This window comes from Chinchilla lanigera, unplaced genomic scaffold (assembly GCF_000276665.1).
Source record: "Chinchilla lanigera isolate Chin_1 unplaced genomic scaffold, ChiLan1.0 scaffold00060, whole genome shotgun sequence".
Taxonomy (NCBI): domain Eukaryota; kingdom Metazoa; phylum Chordata; class Mammalia; order Rodentia; family Chinchillidae; genus Chinchilla; species Chinchilla lanigera.
Window position 1 is genome coordinate 8,006,997 of NW_004955461.1, and position 20,041 is coordinate 8,027,037.

The 20,041-nt window shown below is 49.0% G+C and overlaps 1 protein-coding gene across 4 annotated transcripts in view; it reads right to left on the reverse strand.

The window, feature by feature from the left end:
• The window catches only part of St3gal1 (ST3 beta-galactoside alpha-2,3-sialyltransferase 1), a 75,321-nt gene that overhangs the window by 46,096 nt on the left and 9,184 nt on the right, over window positions 1-20,041 (reverse strand). For all 4 annotated transcript variants that reach the window (XM_013521328.1, XM_005398028.2, XM_013521329.1 and 1 more), the window contains exon 2: window positions 11,477-11,595. The gene's annotated coding sequence lies outside the window, so the exon portion shown is untranslated. The remainder of the gene's footprint in view (window positions 1-11,476; window positions 11,596-20,041) is intronic.

A 20,041-nucleotide genomic window follows, 5' to 3' on the forward strand; every position in this document is an offset into this window, starting at 1 on the left:
TAGTCCAGGGCAGCCCAGTGAAAACATTTCATTGAGACAGGGCACAGGGACCACTGGCCCTTGTGTAGAGGTGGTGAAAGCTAGCAGGTCACCTGGTAGGTGACAAAACAAGGCAGAGGCTTATGCGAAGGCACATGGACAGTTACAGCCAGTGAGGTAGGGTAGTGCAAAGGCAGAGTGGCCAACAGGGGCGGGGTGAGGACACAAGATGCGCTGGGTGCTGGGTAGGGCCACACTCTGTGATGCTGGGTCCTCACACTGACTGAACAGGGCCACCAGGAAGGCTGGACGGCTCTCTCTAGCCAGGGTGCCGTGGCGCTCCTGGTGACACAGACAGAGTGCACGATCGGTTTCTGAGGCCCACCCAGGCCTTGCGCTGTGGAAGTTGGTGTCTTTAGGGGAAAGTGACAGCGTGTGAGCAGACTTCTGATGGAGGGGAGAGATGGGTGCACTTGGGGCAGGATGAAGAGGCTGAGTTGCAAAGTGGCCTCCAGAACTTAGAGGTGAGGGGCTGGTGCTTCCCAGCAAGGTAAGAAAATCAGGAGCAACCAGCTGTCCCATTCGGCAGGACATAACACTGAAAGGCCTGGCTAATGGGGGACACAGGCTGGCAGCCTGAAGAGCTTCCCTCTGCAGGGGCAGACACGAGGCTGGGTCCACATAGGCTTCCATGGAGCCCAGGGCAGAAACTCCAGCCAGCTACGGGCTCAGAGGCAGTTCCCCAGGAAGTCACTGGAGAACAGCAGGTTATTCTTGCAGATGCAGAGTGTCAGCAAAGGCCACCAAGGCCCCTTTCACCTACCTGCCCTCTTCCTTTCTGACTCACCCACTTCCCGCTGCCAGAGGTTCCTCAGCTGTCTGCTGTTCACGTTTGCTAGGCAACTTCCTCCCACCTTAGTGCCACCAAGAGCAATGGCGTCCCCTCTGCTCCACTGCCCTCCCCTGGCACCCATGTGGATAACGTCCCCATCTTCCATCCCTGCTCATTTTCCCTTCTCAGTGTGGCCAACCCTAGTCACCCCCCAAATCCTCTCAGCTTTCTCTCCTCTTCCTCTTCCTACTTGTAGAATTTCAGAATGACAGAGAGGTCTGCCCCTCTACAACGTGGGTTTCACGAGGGATTTCATTCGTGACTTTCATGATTTCGTTCTCCAGCTCGCTTCTTCCCACTGGCCTCTGAGGCTCTCCAGGTTCATTGAATGATGAATTGAATTCAACCAATTGCTTGACTGAATTCATGAGTAAACAGAGCAGGTGTGACACAGTGATGGAGCACGGTGATGGAGCGCCAGCCTCCCAGTGTGCCTTCCAGGGGAGGGTCACAGAGAGGACCTCACGTCCAGCCAGCATCACAGGAGAAGGAGTAGCATGCAGACCTTCCTGCTCAGCTTGCACCAGCACTGCCTGAAGCCACAGAAGCCATTCTTCCTTCTTTCCTTTGAACCTGTGCATTTTCAGAGGCTGAAGGAGTGCATATGTTCTGTGAGTCTCACACTGACAGCTTCTCGACAAAAGTTTTTCAGGAAAATGCTCCCCTGTGTGGGATGAGCAGCCTCAGCTTTCTGGGGATCCCTGGAGACAGTGCTAAGCAGCATTCACACTCCGATTCCTGTGGTGCCTGTGGCCAGATGCTCTGCAGCCAGAGCAAAATGAAGGCAGTTTCTTCACTCCCAGAAAAGAGGAGGTAGTCAAGGTTGTCACCACAACTGGATCTGGGGCTCCAGGAAAGCAAGGGACAGCAAAGGGGCCTCAACTGCTGGCCCTTTATCTGGACCCCTGCATTTATGACCAACCGTGCAGCACCCCTGAATGCAACGGTGGCTGTCTCCTCAGAGTCCCTCAGTCTGGGGTGGGGACAGAGTGTTGCCTGAAAAACTGGTTCTTAAATATTCTGATTCTCAGAAATATGTGACACGTGTGACTTGCTGCAGTAACTCCTGAGTCTTTGATTGGCTTTGTTCTATGTGTATGTAATATATGTAGTATAAATACACAAATATACAGCATATGGTCTATATATAGTGCCTAGACATATGCACATATGTAGTATATGTACACAATATGTATATGTACATATACTCATTTGCGTGTATGTCTGTGTATGTCTGTGTATGCGTGTGTAGATACAGATCTATAATGCACACAGAATTTCTGGTATACCTGGCTCTAAGAGCTTTATAATGTTAACTCTTTTAACCCCCATAATAATCCTATGAGTAGGTACTACTACCTCATTTTATAGAGGATGGCAGTGAGCTACAAAAAAGTTAGTATCTGGCTTATAGTCATTCACGTCACTGAAGGTAGATCAGGAATGTGACACATCTCCACAGATCCCCAGCCTGGTTGGAAAACATTATTATTGTTATTATCATTATCATTATTGTTGTTGTTTTGTGGTGCTGGATATTGAACACAGAGGCTTTACACTGTGCTATTTTCCAGCTCCTTTCTCTTTTCATTTTGAGATAGGCTCCTGCTAAATTGCCCAGGCTGGACTCAAGCTTGGGACCTTACTGTCTCAGCCTCTTTGAGTGCTGGGATTGCAGGTGTGTGTCACTCTGCCTGGCTGAAAAGTCCTATACTTAACCACCGTACCTGTGGTTCTTAAACTTCAATCCTCAGCACACAACGACAAAGTAAAAGGTCAAATTACGTTCTAGGCACCTCAAAGTGCCATGGAGGCCTTCCTGGGAGTCCGTGATGTCAAAGTCACCTTTACAATACTGCAAGACATGCTTTTCTTCTGCACTCTCTTGAGGGTTAGGGTTAGGGCTAGGGCCAGGGGCATCTGATTTCACAACAGACTGAAGAGGCAGAGACACAGCTCACTGTGGTCCTTTGAGCCAGACACTGAAGACATGGCTAAGACAATACCGATCTTATTTTTGTTTCAGCTAAGCAGTTATTTTTTGTTAAAATGTTATTTATGTTACCATGTGATGGGTTTATTGTTGTTTTTCACTGGCTAGATAAATATTTCACTAATGTTTCAATGTGAACATCTGGCATGGTAGGTGTTAGCAGATGTGGACCAGGAGAACAAGAGATCTGTGAGTACAGATAGTTACGGTGGGAAGGGGTCATCCCAAGACCTTCAGGTTGGAGAGATGCTAAGTAATCACGCCACACTGCCCTTGATACCAATGTCCCTGGTGCTCATGAAAAGGGTTCCCTTGGGAAGTTGCCAGGGCTGTTCTTCCTCCCAGTGTAGGACTACTGCTGTGCCAGCAGGTAGAGTGGCCTCGGTTTCCACTTACAAAATGCAGAAAAGTGCCCCAGCACTAACACTTAGGAAGCCAGTGCACTGGGTGCAGGGGCAGGTGCTCTGCATGACTGAGAGACAGGCTTCCAAAGGGTCCCTTCTGCTGCACCGCTCCCTTCAGTCCTCATTCCCCGCATCCATCTTGCACGCTTTCATCACATCACCAGGGAGCTGAGTAAGTGCCAGGTGGCAGCTGAAATGGCCACTTTCTGGGCTACTTCACCTTCAGGGAAACTAGCTAGAGCTGCATCTTTCTGCAGTCCCACAGAATATGGTCACCTGGTCCCCTCTTGACCCAAAGGCAGCTCAATTCCATGGGGAGCTGGGATCCCTTTAAATCTGAAAGTTCTGCCAAAGTCTACATGGACTCTCACTTTCATGTGGACTTGAGGTGAACTGTAGGCTCCAGTATGGCTCCTCAATAGCGGCTGGGGTTCATCCCACCCCCAATGAACACACTGGAGCTCAAGGTGTGGGAGGCCCAAGAACGGACTCTCCTTCATGTCCCTTCACCAGGGCCTCATCTTTCCCAGCTCCGATTCCTCCTTGACCCAAATACTGGGGTGGTGGAAAGCAGATCCACTTGCCTGTCACATGATCTCACTGCTGCCGTGGGATCTTTGGCTTTTGCACCAATCCCCCTCTCTGCAGAGATGACGTTCCAACTCCTGTCCCCCAACTTCCTTGCCTCATTTCTTTCCACAACAAAGTCACAACTGGGAACAAGTGGCAAGAAACTCTCAAGACGTTCCCAGTGTCCCTCCCCTGGGAACTCATCTCAAGGATACAGTTCTAATACAGATATAGGGAAATGCTAACAGCAACCCAAGGTGGTAAACATTGACATTGATGTGTGCTACATAAAGACAGCGGCAACTGGGAGGGGTGGTCAAGGAGATATGCTGCTATCACTGGATGGAACAGTACACAAACTCACAGAAGAATCACTCAGGGCAAGTCCAGCACATTCCCCAAGTGGCCCTCTTTGCCCTGAGCACTCAGATTCCGTAGGGAGGCAGCTGGTCCTTATCCATGTGTCAGAAGGCTTGAAATGAGTGAGTGTCTGTCTAAAGATACTGCTAAGTGCACGGTGCCAATTCCTTTCTATCTGTCCAGCAAAAAAAAAAAAAGCCATTTCCCACCTCCAAGAGGCTTTCCATCCTTCTCTTTTTCTCATGGCCTAAGGATAGTTTTAGGGTCTGTGACAAAGTGTTAGCATGAAGATTGTTGGCCAACATGGTGACCTGTCTTCCCCCAGTAGCCTCTTGGATGTGAAGGGCACACAGCATAAGATCTGGCCTAAAGATTCCAGGCAGGCTGACTTTGATTTCTCCAGCCTTCTTTCTCCTCTTTGCCAGGCCTCTGTCTTCAGAAAGGGCAGTAGCAATTTGGGCCTGGTATGTTTGCATAATTTAATGCCAGGCATGCAGATGTACAAACCACAGGCATCCTGGGCAGCTCACAGATGAAGCTATGAATAACACAGAGGGGGCCAGTTCCAAAGTTAGAGGACCCTGAGCCTATAGATATGCCATCTTCCCATTTTTAGGTCTCCAAAAACACAGGCAGAGGTCAGAGGAAGTGCACCAGGCTGGCGGGGGCCTGAGATGCTGAAGATAAGAGAACTGATCCCCAGGGTCCTGCCCAGCCCCCCACTGTCCAGCTTACTGCACAGCATGTTTATCCATGTGGCTGCTGGGCCAGCTTCATGTGACTGAGGCAGGGAGACAAACTGTGCCTGCCTTTAATGGCTTCTTGGTGTTGGAGATGCAAAGCTGGACCTGGCCTAGGTGAGAGCTTGGCAAGTCCTAAGCAGAAGGAAGTGCGAGGCTGCCCTGCCAGGAGAGAGGGCTTGGGGATGACAGCAAGGCTTGTGCTGGGGAACTGAGGACAGGCAGAGGGAGAAGTCCTGGCTGAGGATGAGGTGGCAGAAATGGGAGGAGATGTTTATCAACCGGAGATGATAAACAACTCACTAGGAAGGCAGAGAAGGCCCTTCCAGGTCAGAGCAGCACAAGCAAATCTCACGCGCCACATCCCACAGATGCCATTTGGACGGGGGTGTTGTCAGGGCTGATGAGGACACGGACACTATCACATCTACAGCCACAGCCACAGCCACACACGACTACATATCCCATATGGAATGGTGGCTGTGGAGATTGCTGCATCTAGTAGCGTTTTGAGCACTGTCACAGTATGAGCTTCATTTAATACTTGAAGTAAGTGCTGTTGTTAACTATTCTGTCCATTTTGCAGATAAGCAAGCTGAGACCAAAGGAAGGCAGTGTATACAGGAGGGCACGATAAAGGGTAGAAGTGTGATTTGAATTTGAACCACACTAAATATTGCTCTGAAGATTACTCTGTGATCAGCAGGAGGAAAGGGGCAAAGCGCAAGATGACACTGGGGACCTCGGAGGAGGTGAGGTCTTGGTGAGTCTTGTCCCTCCTGCTACAGATCTTGCACAGTGACCCCAGGCTGTGAGGGCTGTCGACACCAAAAGGAGGAAGGACATGGACAGAAGCCCTTTGGAGGAAAGGTTATCTGTAAATGCCCAAGTGCTTATCAGCTGGGCATGATGAGAATACAGATTAGTCTTCAAGGAAGGACTGGATCTGGGAGCTGCCTCCTGGAAGGACATAGGAAATTTCCATGGCTTCTAGTGGTCCTCTCCTCCCATGATGTCTAAGCTGACCATGGTGGTCAACTTGGAAAGTCTGGTCTTTTTTGGAAGACCCTCTCTGCTGCAGCAGAAAGTGCCTGAGCTGCCAGGGAGGGAGGCCCTCCTCTTGACTTCACAGTTTACCCAAGTCCCCTGCGGTGCCACTCAGTGTAAATATCATCATAAATGTACCCAGACGGTACTTAGCATTCACTATGGGTCATCACATCACTTAGGAAATCCTGAGCAATGAGCCTTAACGTTTCCTTTCATACAGATAAAGAAACTGAGTCTCAGAGAAGTTAACTCTGCCCAACCCAAACTTGTGGAGAAGGAGGGAAGCAGGCAAAGAAGCTCACCAAGCTTGTGGAACCCCAGACCTATTCTGAACCCTCTGTAGCTTGTGCATCTGTCTCCCCTAGCAGCTGGGATGAGCCCCCAATTTATTAGGAAGACAACCCTTGCAGGTGAAGTTGATGCAGCTGACGAGTAGCAGAATGATGAAGAACCCAGTTCTCAGGAACCCGGGGTCCTTGCCTCCTCCCCTCCATCCCAACTAGAGCCACACCCTAGCGCGTGCAGGGAGGGCATTTCCTGCCACATTGGCTGCCCTGGCCTCAGCTCTTTTAGGGGAGGGTGGCAATGAGCAGGCTGACTATGAAGCCTCCGGCTGACAGCTGAGAAGAGTCTCCACTCTGAAGTCCGGAAGGCCTGGGGCCCCCAGGTCTGTTCTGCAAATGGTGGGGAACTGAGGACAGGCAGAGGGAGAAGTCCTGGGGAGGGCTGGGATGTTACAGCCTCTGGAAGTTACATCTGGTGAGACATGAATAGAGCAAGTAGAGGCAGAGAGCACCCGCAAGTTTAGGCACAAGCTCCACGAGCTCAGAAACACATCTCTGTTGTTCGCTGAGGGATGGAACAGGGACTCAGCAACAATCCCAGTAAACAGACTCAAGGGTGAAAGAGCCTGTAGTACCCATCCAGGAGAGGGCGCAAGGGCCAGAGGGAGCTCAGGTGATGGCCACACTCATCACGCTTGTTCTGTGTATACCTAATAGGGCATTCCACCCTTGCGCCTAAAACCAAAGCATCTTTCTGTCTTGCTAAAAACTCTTTGTACAGATCAAATAGGAACTATCACATTCCAGGGCTAGCACTGCACTGGTCATTCCCCTAATCCTGGCCATTCAAGATGTTTCCTGTATGCTGGAAACTGACAAGGAATTAGGTGGCAGGGGGACTGGCTCTGGAGATGACACTGTAACCTCAAAGCCCAGCTCCTCTATGTACTAGCCTTGTGCTTGTGGGTGAGTTACTCATCCACCTTGTGCCTTATATAACCAGAAAATGGCAGCAGCAAGCAACCAGGGTGATTATGGGGGTTGAATCTGTCAAGGAGTGTAAAGCTGTTAGAAGTGAGTGCCCAATAGCTGACCTTAGAGAAATACTCACCAACTCACCCCCAGCACTCAGCTCGGGTTTCTGGAGTTCCCCTGCTAGAGTCCAGGAAGTGGGACCATGGGGTCAGCCTGAAGCACAATGCACTGAGTGCCTTTGAGAATCTCATCAGCACTAACAGAAATAAGGGTCTTCATCCCTATTGGCCCAAGAACAAGGGCCCAGAGGACCCAGAAAGTAGGCCCACCCTCCCAGATCACTGGTATCCCAGCATCTCTCCAGCCAAGGGGATACCAGCATCCCAGCATCTTTCTAAGCATCCCGGACAGAAAGCAGCTCTCCTACAGCCTACAAACCCAGATAGGCCCATGCACAGGACACACAAGCTCCAGCCCTTCAGCTGCACGCTGGCATTTTATTTTAATTCATAACTTTGTATTTTTTTTCTCCAAAGAGAGCCTCCCTTTGCGTAAGTTTCAGGACCCAGAAAACCAGAACTCCACCTGTGCATGTCACTGGTCTATTTGTCTGTTTAGCCCACTAACGTATCAGCATCTTAAGGACAGTGCACTTGTCTTCTTGTTTTACCTCCAGTGCTCAGCTAAGTGCCTGAGACATGGGGCACTGATGCTGCTGGGTGTGTAAGTGAGTGCATAAATGAATGCATGTGAAGGAAAGGGAACAATAGCCTGACCTGAAAGCTCTCTTTCTTCTTTTCCTTCATTCTGCTTGGATCCCGCCTTCAAATTCTCCTTACAAGTTGATCCTTCCCCACCCAACAGCCATTCTACTACTGGCTCTCCCAAGCTCCCCTCTTCCTGGACACACCTCCTATCCCTGCTTTTGTGGCTTGTAAAGGTTATCGCAGGGGAAACTCCACCAGCTCTTCCCTGCCAGGTTTCTATCAGACAACTGCCAGCAGGTCCGCTTATCTCCTCTGCGGACCTGGGCTTGCAGTCTGTCTTTGGGCTTGCTGATAACACTGCTCCGCCCAAGGGAATGCCTGAGTTCTGAGAGGGGTGAGGGCAGTCACGTACGTGACTGTGTTACTCTGCCATGGGGAAATAAAAAACAGGCCTGGCCACAGCCCCCTGTGGGGAGGTAAAGTGCCCAGCCAGCCCTCTCCAACCCCTGCCCTCCTGCTTGCTCTCTACTGTCAGCCCACATACCTGGGCTTATCCTCCCCTCCCTGCTGTCCCCACTCTGCCACTCATGTGTATCGGTTCCTCCTCCAATTCGCACTCTTGGCTGGGATGTGATGCTGAGCAGCACCCAGGAGACGGAAGGCACTCAGAAACACTTGTGGACACACGAAGGGAGCTAGTAGTTACCAAGTATGCACGCTGCATGTGTTCTGCCAAAGGACCAAGGGTCCTCTGGACTGTAGGAAGCTGCGGTGCAGGCCTGTGGAAGCTGAAACCTTGGCACTAGTGTAGCTCTGCCAGGAAAACCCCAGGCTAGGGGGAAGCACTGGCTCACCTGGCAGAGAGGCCCCGTTCTGCAACCACACACCCCTCTAATCCAGGGCTTTGCCATGCGCGCCCCAAGAAACGCTCACTCCCACATGCAATTCTATGCATGTATGCCCACATACCTCTATGTATCTCACACACCCACTAGAAGAACATCAGGGAAATTCAGACCACACAGGCTCCAGGGAAGCAAAAGATAAGGAGCCCATCATCCTTACATTTCAGCTGCCCTGCTGCTGCAAGGACCAGAGACCTTTGATCACGAGGACAAACATTCCCCATTGTTCTGGTTTTCCTCCTGAAACTGATGTATTCTGGAGCTTGTGGTGACATGCCAATAGTCAGATGGATGCTTCCTGTGAACTACTATTCTGACCAGCCAGGTAACCTGGCCCAAGTTTATCAGCTCTTTAAGGTCTTGGTTTCTTCATCTGTACTTGGGCCCCTGGGTTGATGGCAGCAATAACAGCGAATAATGGGCCTGAGACAGTGCCGATCCAGTTTAATAAAGGTGGCGATTGGGCTGGTATTGAGCTGGGAGTGGGGTGACCGTTCAACATCAAGACAGACCCAGATTTCAAGAGGGTTCTAGCATCAACATGTGAATGCATGGTGGTTTTAATATATAAATAGGGCAATTAAGAAATGATCCAGAGATGTGTATGGATCTATGTATGGGTGGATGTGCATGTGATGTATACAATAAGGATATGTGTGTGGTTGTGTGTCCACATGTGTTTGTTCCACAGACATACACATAGTCCTTGGCTCTGTCTGCTCAGAGGGCTAGAAGCAATGCTACCCCAGAAACAATGAACTCACTGGGACCAAGATATAAGCTTCTAAATTCCACTCTCTCCTGAAAGGGACCAAAGTGCTTTGACAAAATGCTGATTGCACAGAAAATCTTGGTCATTTTCAGATCTAAATGTACAGAATAAGAAGTAACTGCATCTTTGCTCATTAGCTGACTCTCTTCTTTGTTCTTGTATCTTCCAGGGTAAGCCAACCACAAGAGATCCCAGCTCCTAAATATCCAACCTGGGAGCTTGTGCCTAGACCCAGTGCCCATCTAATCTCTTCTCTCTTCTGTCTGGGCTGTGACCAGCTTGTACAACGCCTCACTTATCTAGCTGTGCACCAAGTGCAACGTCTGGTTTTGCCCCAGTCTTCTCCCCTCCAAGATGGTGGACCACTGCCAGGGCCAAGGCTGGTCCACCTGTCTCTTACGTGAAACTGGCTGTGCTCAGCCTCCTGCTGAGATGTTGTGAGTTCCCAATCACTGATACATAGTTCAACAGGCTTTTTTCCAAAGTATGCCCATGACCGTGACTATGACTCCAGTTCTCTACTGTCTCCATCCTTCCTCATCAGTCCAAGGTTCACAGACACCTTCTCTTGGACACATTTTTCTCCCTCTCCTTGTTTCTACCTCTCTTGCTCATGTTGGAAGCACTGTGGCAATTGATCCCTTCCCATCACACAGAAGGATGCATCCAACACCTAGACTGCCTGTGATCACAGAACGACTCAGGCTTGTGTTTCTCTGTCTATTTTAATCTATAAAACCAAGAAACCCCAAGGCCTATGTGGTTTTATTTCTACATGAATTCATATGCAGAGACCATACGCCCCAAAGAAACTGTAAAAGTAATTCTATTTTTAAAGACAAAGGTAGGGGTTGTGATCATAGCTCAGTGACCATAAAAAAGAAAGACAGAGATTTTCACCAATAATCATGTCAAAAACCCCAGTTGTATAGATACTCACTCAGTCACTCACTCACACATACCAACCTTCTTTCTTCTTCTGAAATAGTTGCAGTCATCCCCAAGTGGGTTAAGGACAGGCAGGGTACAGTGACACATCCCAGGGTGATGACCTTCTTTCCAACCCACTGTTCTCTAATGATGGAAATATCCCCAGCCCCCTCCACCCATTTAGTAGCCACCAGCTCTATGGGGCTCCTGAGCACCTGACATATGTCTAAGTGTGACTTGAAACTGAAGTTTTAATTCTGTTTAATTTTAATACAGCGGCTCCAAGTGGATAGCTCAGCTCTAGACCACAGGGTACCTACTCCAGGCTCTGCAGCCACAGGTCTCTGTTACTATGACTGCTCTACTGCAAAGAGGTGGAGCCACCTGCCAGATGGGTCCTCAAATGTGGCTGTGTCAGTCAGCTTTCCCCACATAATAAATAGCCCAGACCTTAGTGCCTGAAGACAGCACACAGCCATGGCTGAATTTGGTTGATGGCACATTTCTTCTGGTCTGGGAGGCTTGGCTGGAACTCATGTGCTTTATTTGTAAATCCAAGCCTGGCCAGGTGTGTCCCAAAGGTTGGGGTTTAACTCTTGCTCCAGGACACAGCGAAGCATTATGCCTGGCCTTCTTCGGGGTGGCTGGCATCTATTCTAGAAGATTGTTCCTGCTCTAAGCGTCTGCTTATCAGTTTTCATGAGAACTTGACAGGCACTCCCTTCAGGATCACGAGAGGCTGCTTGAGACTTCATCAGAGCTGTCCTTCCTCTCTGAGTGACAATTCTCCCAGAGGAGCTCTGGCAGAACAGGCAGGATCACAGAGGGACCAAGACACAGCACAGCATCTCCCCTCTCCATGCAACATAGTCCATGGAAGAATGTGGAGAAGATGGTACATCTCACAGCACTCACCTCAGAAGGCTGAGAGGCTGTCCATTCCCAGTCACAGGTGGAATGGTCCCTTTGCTCAGCAAAGAGCTCGGACCTACTGATGGCCTGTCCCTGGCATTTCCAGCCGAGGGAAGCGGAATCTGAAAATGGAAAGAAGACAGCGCAAGTCAGCTTTGACATTTACTTCATCCATTGCCTTTTCAGTATGACTCAAGGCGAAGAAGATAAGCCACCCACTTGTCCACTCACTCGCCCCAACACTCACACCTCACCCAGGTCCTCTCCATGCACGGCTTCTGCCCCATGCTCAGAGTGGAGACAGGGGCGAGGCGCTCACGACTCCTGCTCTCAGGGGCCAAAGCCTGGTGCAGGAACAGGACAAAGCACAGATGCATCAGGTCACTAGACACAGGGAGTGAAGGTGTTTGGGATCATGGGGGAAGAAGAGGAAGGGAAGAGGAACATGATGAGGAGAAGATTTTTAGCCATTACTCGAAGGAGGTATGAATGAGAGGCCATTTGGCAAAAACAAAAGGCTGTAGAAAGCATTTCCAAGGACCAAGAAAAACAGGTAAGATGCGAAAGTGCAAGTGTGAGCCAGGCCAGGAACAAGCAGACCAAAGCCACACAGGAAGGGGTTTCAGAAGATTTCAGCTGGCAAGAGTAACAACAAAGCCAGGTGAGTTCTTGTGGCACCCAGGTCATCAATGCACAACTGTGCCTTTTCTCATGTCACATTCTACCAATGTCACAGAGATTGTCACCCAATCATTCCTTTATTACTGATAAGCAGTTGAGGCCCAGGGAGCTGCTGTGAACACCCCTACCCTGATGGCAAAGGTGGAAAGCAGCAGAAAACAGCAGAGAATAGTGCCACTGTGTCTGGATCCAGAGTCGCCATGATGCAGTAATGGGCCTGAATCACTTAGGCTGCCTCTGTGCATAGCTGTCTGCTGGGTGGCTCTGCCTCCCCTCTGACACGAGAGGGGTCTATTTCTCCATGCTCAGAATCTGAACTTGCAGTAGTCTTGCTCTGGCCAATGGCATAAGAGCAAGTGTGACATGAGTAAAGGCTTAGAAAGCATGTGTGTAGGGGTTCTGGTGTAGCTCAGTGGCAGAGCATATGCTTAGCATTTGTAGGCTCTGGTTTTGATCCCAAGCTCTCCTCCAAAAATGCTTAGGATCTAGCGTCCCGTTCTTGCTGCAGGGAATCATTCTGCTGCCACATTTGCAGGCCTGCCAGCCCCACAGAGTATGAGAAACAGCATGGAGAAAAGCCTGGAGCATCCTGCCAGGGTGGCCAAACCCTCAGATTGGTGCATGTGGCCATCACAGGCAATCAGACCCCAGCCAAGCAGCACAGACCAGAAGAAATGCCTATCAACCCACAGGGTCGGGAGAAATCACGAATGTTTGCTGTTTTAAAGCCCTGAGGTTTGAGGCTGTGAGTTCTGCAGAGAGAGCTAACTGACAAGACCACCAAGGTAGCCGTGCACCATGGCCAATGTCCATGTAACCCAGCCAGTGTGCACGTCAGAAGGAGGTCAGCCTGTGGTGGTGACTGGCAAGGACAGGATCAGATGCAAGGGGAGGAGTAGGAGATTCCAGAGCTGTTTCAGATGTAAGGTCACAGTGCTAATGACTGACCGAAGACCCCAGATTTATCTAAGGCTGGTTCTGGAAACTATGCACTGCATGATGTTGAGTATAAACAGATTCTATTGGGAGCTGGTTGACTGCGCAGGATGTTTACATGAACGACACAGCAGTGGCCAGAGAGAAAGCGAGGCCTGTGCATCTCAGAATGGAAAGCCACAAGAATAACTTGCTTGCTTTCTAGCCCCTTGCTGTTTCAAGGGAGGAGGGGAGGGCACCACAGCCTTCTGACCCACCCACCATCACCACCTCTGTGCTAGTCCTGCCTGAGCAGCAGCCCCAGGGATCCCTGCCACCTGTGACCAGACCTCCCTCCTTTATTCACCAGCTCACACGTCCCGTTTCCCTTTGTACTTTCTACTCTTCCTTTGGTTCTGACCATAAACAGCACCTCCTAAAGGAAGTGCCCCTGAGGACCTCAGTCTAAGATGAGCACTGGCCATGCAAGGTCCTGCATGGCTTGGGCTCCTGTGGACCTCTTATCCCTGGCCTGTTAAGGAATAGGGAGGTAGGGAGGTGTCAGTCCCTTGCCACTGTGTCATCCCTGCCACCTAGCACAGTGCTTGGCATGTGGAAGAAAGTCAGTCACTATCTCTGTATGATAGAATGTGCAAAGCAAGTCAGGAATTACTCGCAAAATGTTTTTTCTGACTCACACCCTTCCAAACTCCACGCTGAGTTAGAGCCAGGATCTTAGGATGCCCATAGCTCCCTGGGGTTGTCTCCATTCAGATGTTCATTTGTCTGTTCTTTTGTTGTTTTGTTGTTCATCTTGTGAGAAAGGGTCTTGCTATGCAGTTCAGGCTGGCCTTGAGCTCACTTTGTAGCGCAGGCTAGTCTCGAACTTCCAACAATCCTCCTGCCTCAGCATCCTGAGTGTTGGATTCTAGGCGTGTGCCACCACACCCAGCCTTGTCGGTTCTTTTAGTTTTTCAGTACCAGAGATTGAACGCATGGCCTTTGCACTAAGTTGCGTTCCAGCCCTTTCTTATTTTGAGACAGGATCTCACTAAGCCACTAAATTGCCCAGGAGGGACTCAAACTTGCCATTTTCCTGCCTTGGCCCCCTAGAGTGCTGAGATTATAGGCATGCACCATCACAACTAGTGATCCTGTCTTTCACTTAACACAACTTTATATAGCACCACATATCACCTCTATCCCTCTGTCTGCTGTTCTCACTAGACTTTGACCCTAGGGTGAGGCAGGGGCTGCCCTTTCCCCATCGTTGCTCCCCTACTGGTTACTGCCTTGGTATAAGAGGCACTTAATAATGACTGTTGAATGACAGAATGAATGAATGAATGAATGATCAAGAGATGGGTCTCTGAGTGCCAGTTGGAATGTGGGTGGTTTATAATTTAGAAAGAGCCTATTTCTGAGCTTGGGCCTTAACGATGTTCCATCTTACTTTATAATGAATAATAATCATCATATAGAACCTGCATGAATATACACTGTTTCAGGGATATTTACTGTAACTCTCCTATTCCCTAGAACATAAGAAAGTGTGAGCAGTTGATTAACATGGAGCCCTGCTTGCTCCTAATGGAACCATGGGTCTCTCGCTCCTCAGCCTGGCACATGCAATTTCAAATGAAAGCCCAGAACTCTCCTTGGAGTCATGTAAAATTCTGAGCCAATTCTTTCACTGGCTCTTGAGTTGGATTTTTTTGAAAAGTAAGTTGGCAATTGCCCTGGATTTCAATTCCCATGTGTCCAGCAACCAGGGGGCATTTAAACGCCAGGTCTGCACACCTAGAGTGTAGTTCGCCTCCTACAACCTCAGTTTCTCAGCTTCTCCAGCACAGCCTTGGGGTGTTACACAGAGAGAAGACAATGATCCCACTGTCTTCCTTCTGCTGATCCCAGAAACAGTCTAATTAGCTGCTTTCCTTCCTTTGCCTTTTATTTTTTAACATGTGTCCTGGAAACCTTTTCTGAAGTGCCATGTTGCAGCGCAGTTCCTGTAGAGTCCTACTGCTATGCCTCTTTCTGTGTTAATTGCCACTTCCCCAGCCCTTCCAAGACTCTTCCAATTAAGAAAACAACTAAATTCTTACTACTGAAACATCTCTGGGCTGCATTCAGACACAAGAGCCATACAAGGTAGACAAATCAGATATAGTCCTCATCTGCTGGGAGGCCCAGGAAAGTTCCTGTAATCCAAGAGCAAAAATCAAGAATGATCAAGTCTCACAGAGATGGCTCTTCCAATTCCAACAAAAGGTCCCTCTGTCCCCTGGCTGGAGAGCAATAGAGTTGAGCTGTGGATGGAGGCTTTAGATTCAGTGTTGAGTTCTTCCCACTCCTGAGCTGAGCTGTTCTCACCTTCCTCAGCCCAGCCATCCCCTCCATTTCTGTCCATCAAATAGGCAACCTAGGACTTCAGTAGGGAACTGCTGGACCTAAACCATGGAGTCTTGAAGCAAGAAAAATGTCTACCAACTCTGCCTGGAGCAGAGATTAAGGCAAATTCCAGTCAGACAAGTCACAGTGATGGTCTTACTTTTCCTGTTCTGGATGCACAAATCATTCCTCCTTTGGCTCTATTAGTACATCTACCATTCACAGTACCCACTTGCCATCCGATGTTCCTTTCTACTGCACAATATAATGCAGTAAACCTCATTGATGATTTTATTCTACAACGTGGTTCCTTCTTAGAGTAGGGCTGGGGACCTGAAATAAAATTCAACATCACTCCTGGAGGAGCAGAGCCAGTTTGCTTCATAAATCATAGCTTTTCCCCTCTAAGAAGAAAATGACTGAATAATTGTTATCACAGAGTTTAGCTGAAAACTATCACTACGTTTGTAGGTTACAGAAATCTTTCCTCAGAGACTTGTAGGCATAGCGTATTCTAAAACAGTGTGGCCTGCTTCTGTGTGTGTCCACAGAGGAGGCTGGTGCAGTCAAGCTGTGTGATTTTACAAAAACAGACTTTTACTGAGACTTAGTCATTGCTGAGGCACACTTCAAAATCCAGGACTGTGTTGTACAAAAATTAGCAAAAATTTCCAACAGGAAATCACTTTGATAATAATAAAGTAAAACTAGCAGTAAAAATAGCAGAAGAGATTTTTAAGTGCTACTAGCACTATGCTAAACCAAGTCCCTTGTGCTTTATTATTCATTCTTTTTAGGGGATGTTATGGTTTGTGTCTGCATGTCCCCCCAAATCCTCATGCAGTCATAAGGCGGGCTTCTAGAGTTTATGGTTGACTCATGATCCAATGTTGGAATTACGGGTGTGAGTGCTACACCTGCCCCGTGGTGGATAGTTCGCATACAATGTAAGGGAGGGAAAGAGGCTGCCTGCCACCCCTCCTCCCTTTTGGTCATGTTGTTTTGCTGTTCCACCATCATGAACTGTTGCCCTCTGCCATGCGCCACCCAGCTTTGGACCCAGCCAAGATGGACTGAAACCTTCACAAACTGTATGCTAAATAAACCTTTCCTTCCTTAATTTTGGGCGTCAAATATTTTGTCCCAGCAATGAGAGAAAAGATGGGGGTTGGGGGTGTGAGGAAATGAACTCAGGACCCTGTGCTTGCTAGGCAGGTGATTGTGTAGCTGAGCTGTATTCTCAGCCCTCTTTGTGCTTTACTGAAAAGCTCAGTTAATCCTCATAATGACCCATGGATGGGCATTTTCATCATTTAAAGATGAGTACATGGAGGCTTGAGATTATATAACTTGCTCAAGGTTATACGACTGGCAAATATTGGAGCCTGAAATATAAACTAATTTTTAACTAAACTCAATCATAAAGGGTCTGGGGATTTAGCTCAGTGGCACAGCACCAGCCTGGCAAGCGCAAGGCCATGAGTTCGATTCTTGGTATTGGAAAAAAAAAACCAAACAAACAAAAACCCCTAAACTCAATCATAAAGTGCCAAACTGATATAACTTGGTCATATGAATATTTACTGAACCTTGGCCTAGGCTGGGCTAAGCACTGAGCTTTGCCCTGGCAGGGATATCAGTACATTCTTACAATCTGTTCTTGAGAGGCCCACTCTCTGGGGAAAGGAACACAGACTCAGACACAAGGAACCACAACACTTTGGACCACACAGAAAACTCTAAGTGTATAGGTGGCTGGGTGGGTTTCTAATCAGAAGTCCTGTCCAAAACATGACACTTGTGGAGAATGAGATCACACTGAGGCTGTCTGGCCAGATCAGTTTGCAAAGTGGATAGCAACAGCAGAAGGAGGAAGCAAAGGCAGCTAGAGAAGTTGAGTGAGGGATGGTGACAACATGTCAAAAAGTCCATGTAAGTGTCCACAACAGGTCTGCTGAGATGGCTCTGTGTCAGAGATGGGTTTAAGGGCAGAAATTCTGGGAATGGGAACGAGAGAGGACAGGGCTAATACTGAGATCCAGGACACTGAGCAGAGAGCCAAATGACCCTTTTCTGGGTGTGGTCACATCCATTCCAAGAGGCCTAGCAGTTGCCAGAAGCTGGTTTTCAACTGCAAGTCAACAGAGCTTTGGGGAGAAAGACATTTGCCTGTTAGGCTGGGAAAGCTGTTCTCTAATTTGAAGTTTCTCTTTCTATATGAGACTCTACACATTACAGTCCTTATGATGAAGTGGATTTCTGAATCTGAGAGCCAAAATGTCCAGGTCTGGCTGCTTTGCTGGGAGAACAATTATCCTGATCAATGGCCACTAGGAGAGGAGTTTGGACAAGGAGGCTTATAACACTACTAAACGTGCCATGTTCTTGATTTCACTACTAAATGTGCCATGCTCTTGATTTCACTACTAACTGTGCCATGCTCTTGATTTCACTCAGTTTTCACAGAAGCTCTCTGAGGGTGGTAGTCAGCCCTATTTCATAGGGCTACACAGAAGGCCACCCAAAACTGGCAGAAGTGAGGGTTCAAGCTAGGGCTATCTTGAACATAATATCCCAACTTCTGTGCTTAGAAGGTGCACACTGAGCGGCACCCTGAGTTCAGATGCAGAGACATTTCCACAGAACATGACCTTGAAGTGCACCTCATCCAATCCCCAGTTCATGGCCCCAGCCTTGTGTAAGGAGCAGTTCTTGCTCTGCTCACTCTGTTGTTATAGGCTCTCAGCACCTTAAAGCAATGGATAGCCCAAGTAGCTGGACAGTGGGCAATGACCACCCCTGCAGGACTGAAAGAACCAGTCTCCACTCCACCTTCAGCACCAGGGTGGGATCCCCTAGACCCCATTTTTGCTATACCAGCCTTGACTTTACCTCTGTAAGTCTCAGTTTTCTCACCTGTAAAGTGGATCTGATAGCAATGATGCTCATGAAGAAGACAAAGGAGTACTTCACTGTGCCTGCTGGTCATAGGGACAAAGTAATGACCAGGCAGATGACTGTGCCATCAAGTCACAGGCAAATTCTCTAACCACTCAGTACTGAGGTCTCCACCTTCGTTGATGCAGATGGTAAAAATCCCTGCCTTAAGAGATTTTGAGGGTGACTGGATCATTTACAGGAGCTCAGAGGGGGTTGGTATGCTTGTGAAGAAAGGGCAAGTGTTCCCTTTCTGCTGTCCTCAGCTCAGGGCACTTGGTAAAGCCTGAGGCATGGAAAGCACAGGCTATGAGTAGGACCATTTTGTGCCTCCCTGGGGGCTTCTCCCAGGGACATCAGACCCCTGGAATTGGCTTCCAGGGGTTTTCTAAAGGGGCCTACCATGAGGGTGCAGAAGCACCAGTGAGCATAGTGGTAGGGAGGCCAGGAGCAGGGACAGAGGAGAAGGCACAAGGGGGCATCAGCACCTTCCTTGATTGTGAACTGTGACCACATTATGGGTCTGAGAACTCACTCTGCTCTGCATAAGGGAGAAAACATTGATTGTATCTATTACTGCAGGAATGCAGGCTATTTTGGATCCATTTGGATCTTGCCAGGCCCTCTTCCATCCAAGCGTATGAGTGGGAAGGCACCAGCTCAGTTGGGGGTGTCCCCATGGGTCCCCTGTTCACCCTGCATTGCTGCATGTAGAAAGTGTTACTGCCTTCTGTGTCCCAGCCTGAAGTCTGTCTTCTCTGCACTTCTCCTTCGATGTCTTCTTTATTTATCTTATCCCCAAGATACAGAAGTCACCTGCTCCAGATCCCACAGCCAAAAAGCAAGGGCCAGGGGCTCCGGAGGCGGTCCTCTCTCTGTGGACACAGGGCCCTTGGCCTCGCTGTGATGAGCACGGAAGTCCCTTCAGGGGACACGAGGTGCATGCTGAGCACCTTTCTCCTCGGCCTCATATGCTGCTCTGTGCCCAGCATCATTCCTGTGGGATCCAGAGGAACTGTGAGATATGGGTGTACTTGTTTTTTAGTAAACTGATCAAGTAACAAGGCACTGCTATGTGCTTTTGATGCGATATTCTGGCTATAGAAAAAGAAGGAAAGAAAGAAAAAAAGAAAAGAGAGACAGAGGGAAGAAAACTTCCACTCACCATTGAAACTTTGGGCCAAAGGGCAGAGCTGACATCATCAAGTCTGTCCCTGGTGAAGGTGACCCAGAACACCATCACTAACTGTCCTATTAATAGCCTCTGAAATACCATCGTGAGCATGTGTGTCTGGGGGCACACCTTGTTTTTCTGCCCTCTTATCTGATTCCCAGGAATGAGGTGAAGGGAGATGCAGAAGGGAGGTGGACAGGCAGAGGTGCTGCGAAGCCAAGCAGGAGTCCAGCTGCCTGGGTTCCCAACCATAGACACAAAGTGAGATGAGGGAAAAGGCATGTAACAGCCCCCCATCCAGACCTGGGGACACCCTGGGGGTGCTTTTCAGGCAACAGGCAGCTTCCCCAGCTTCGGTCATCTCAACTGTATAAGTACCCATGGTCAAGTGGCCTCAGAGCCTCATTTAAGGTGAAATGTCCAAGGTGTGGCATTCCGTGAATGGACATCAGCAGAAAGAGGACAGACAG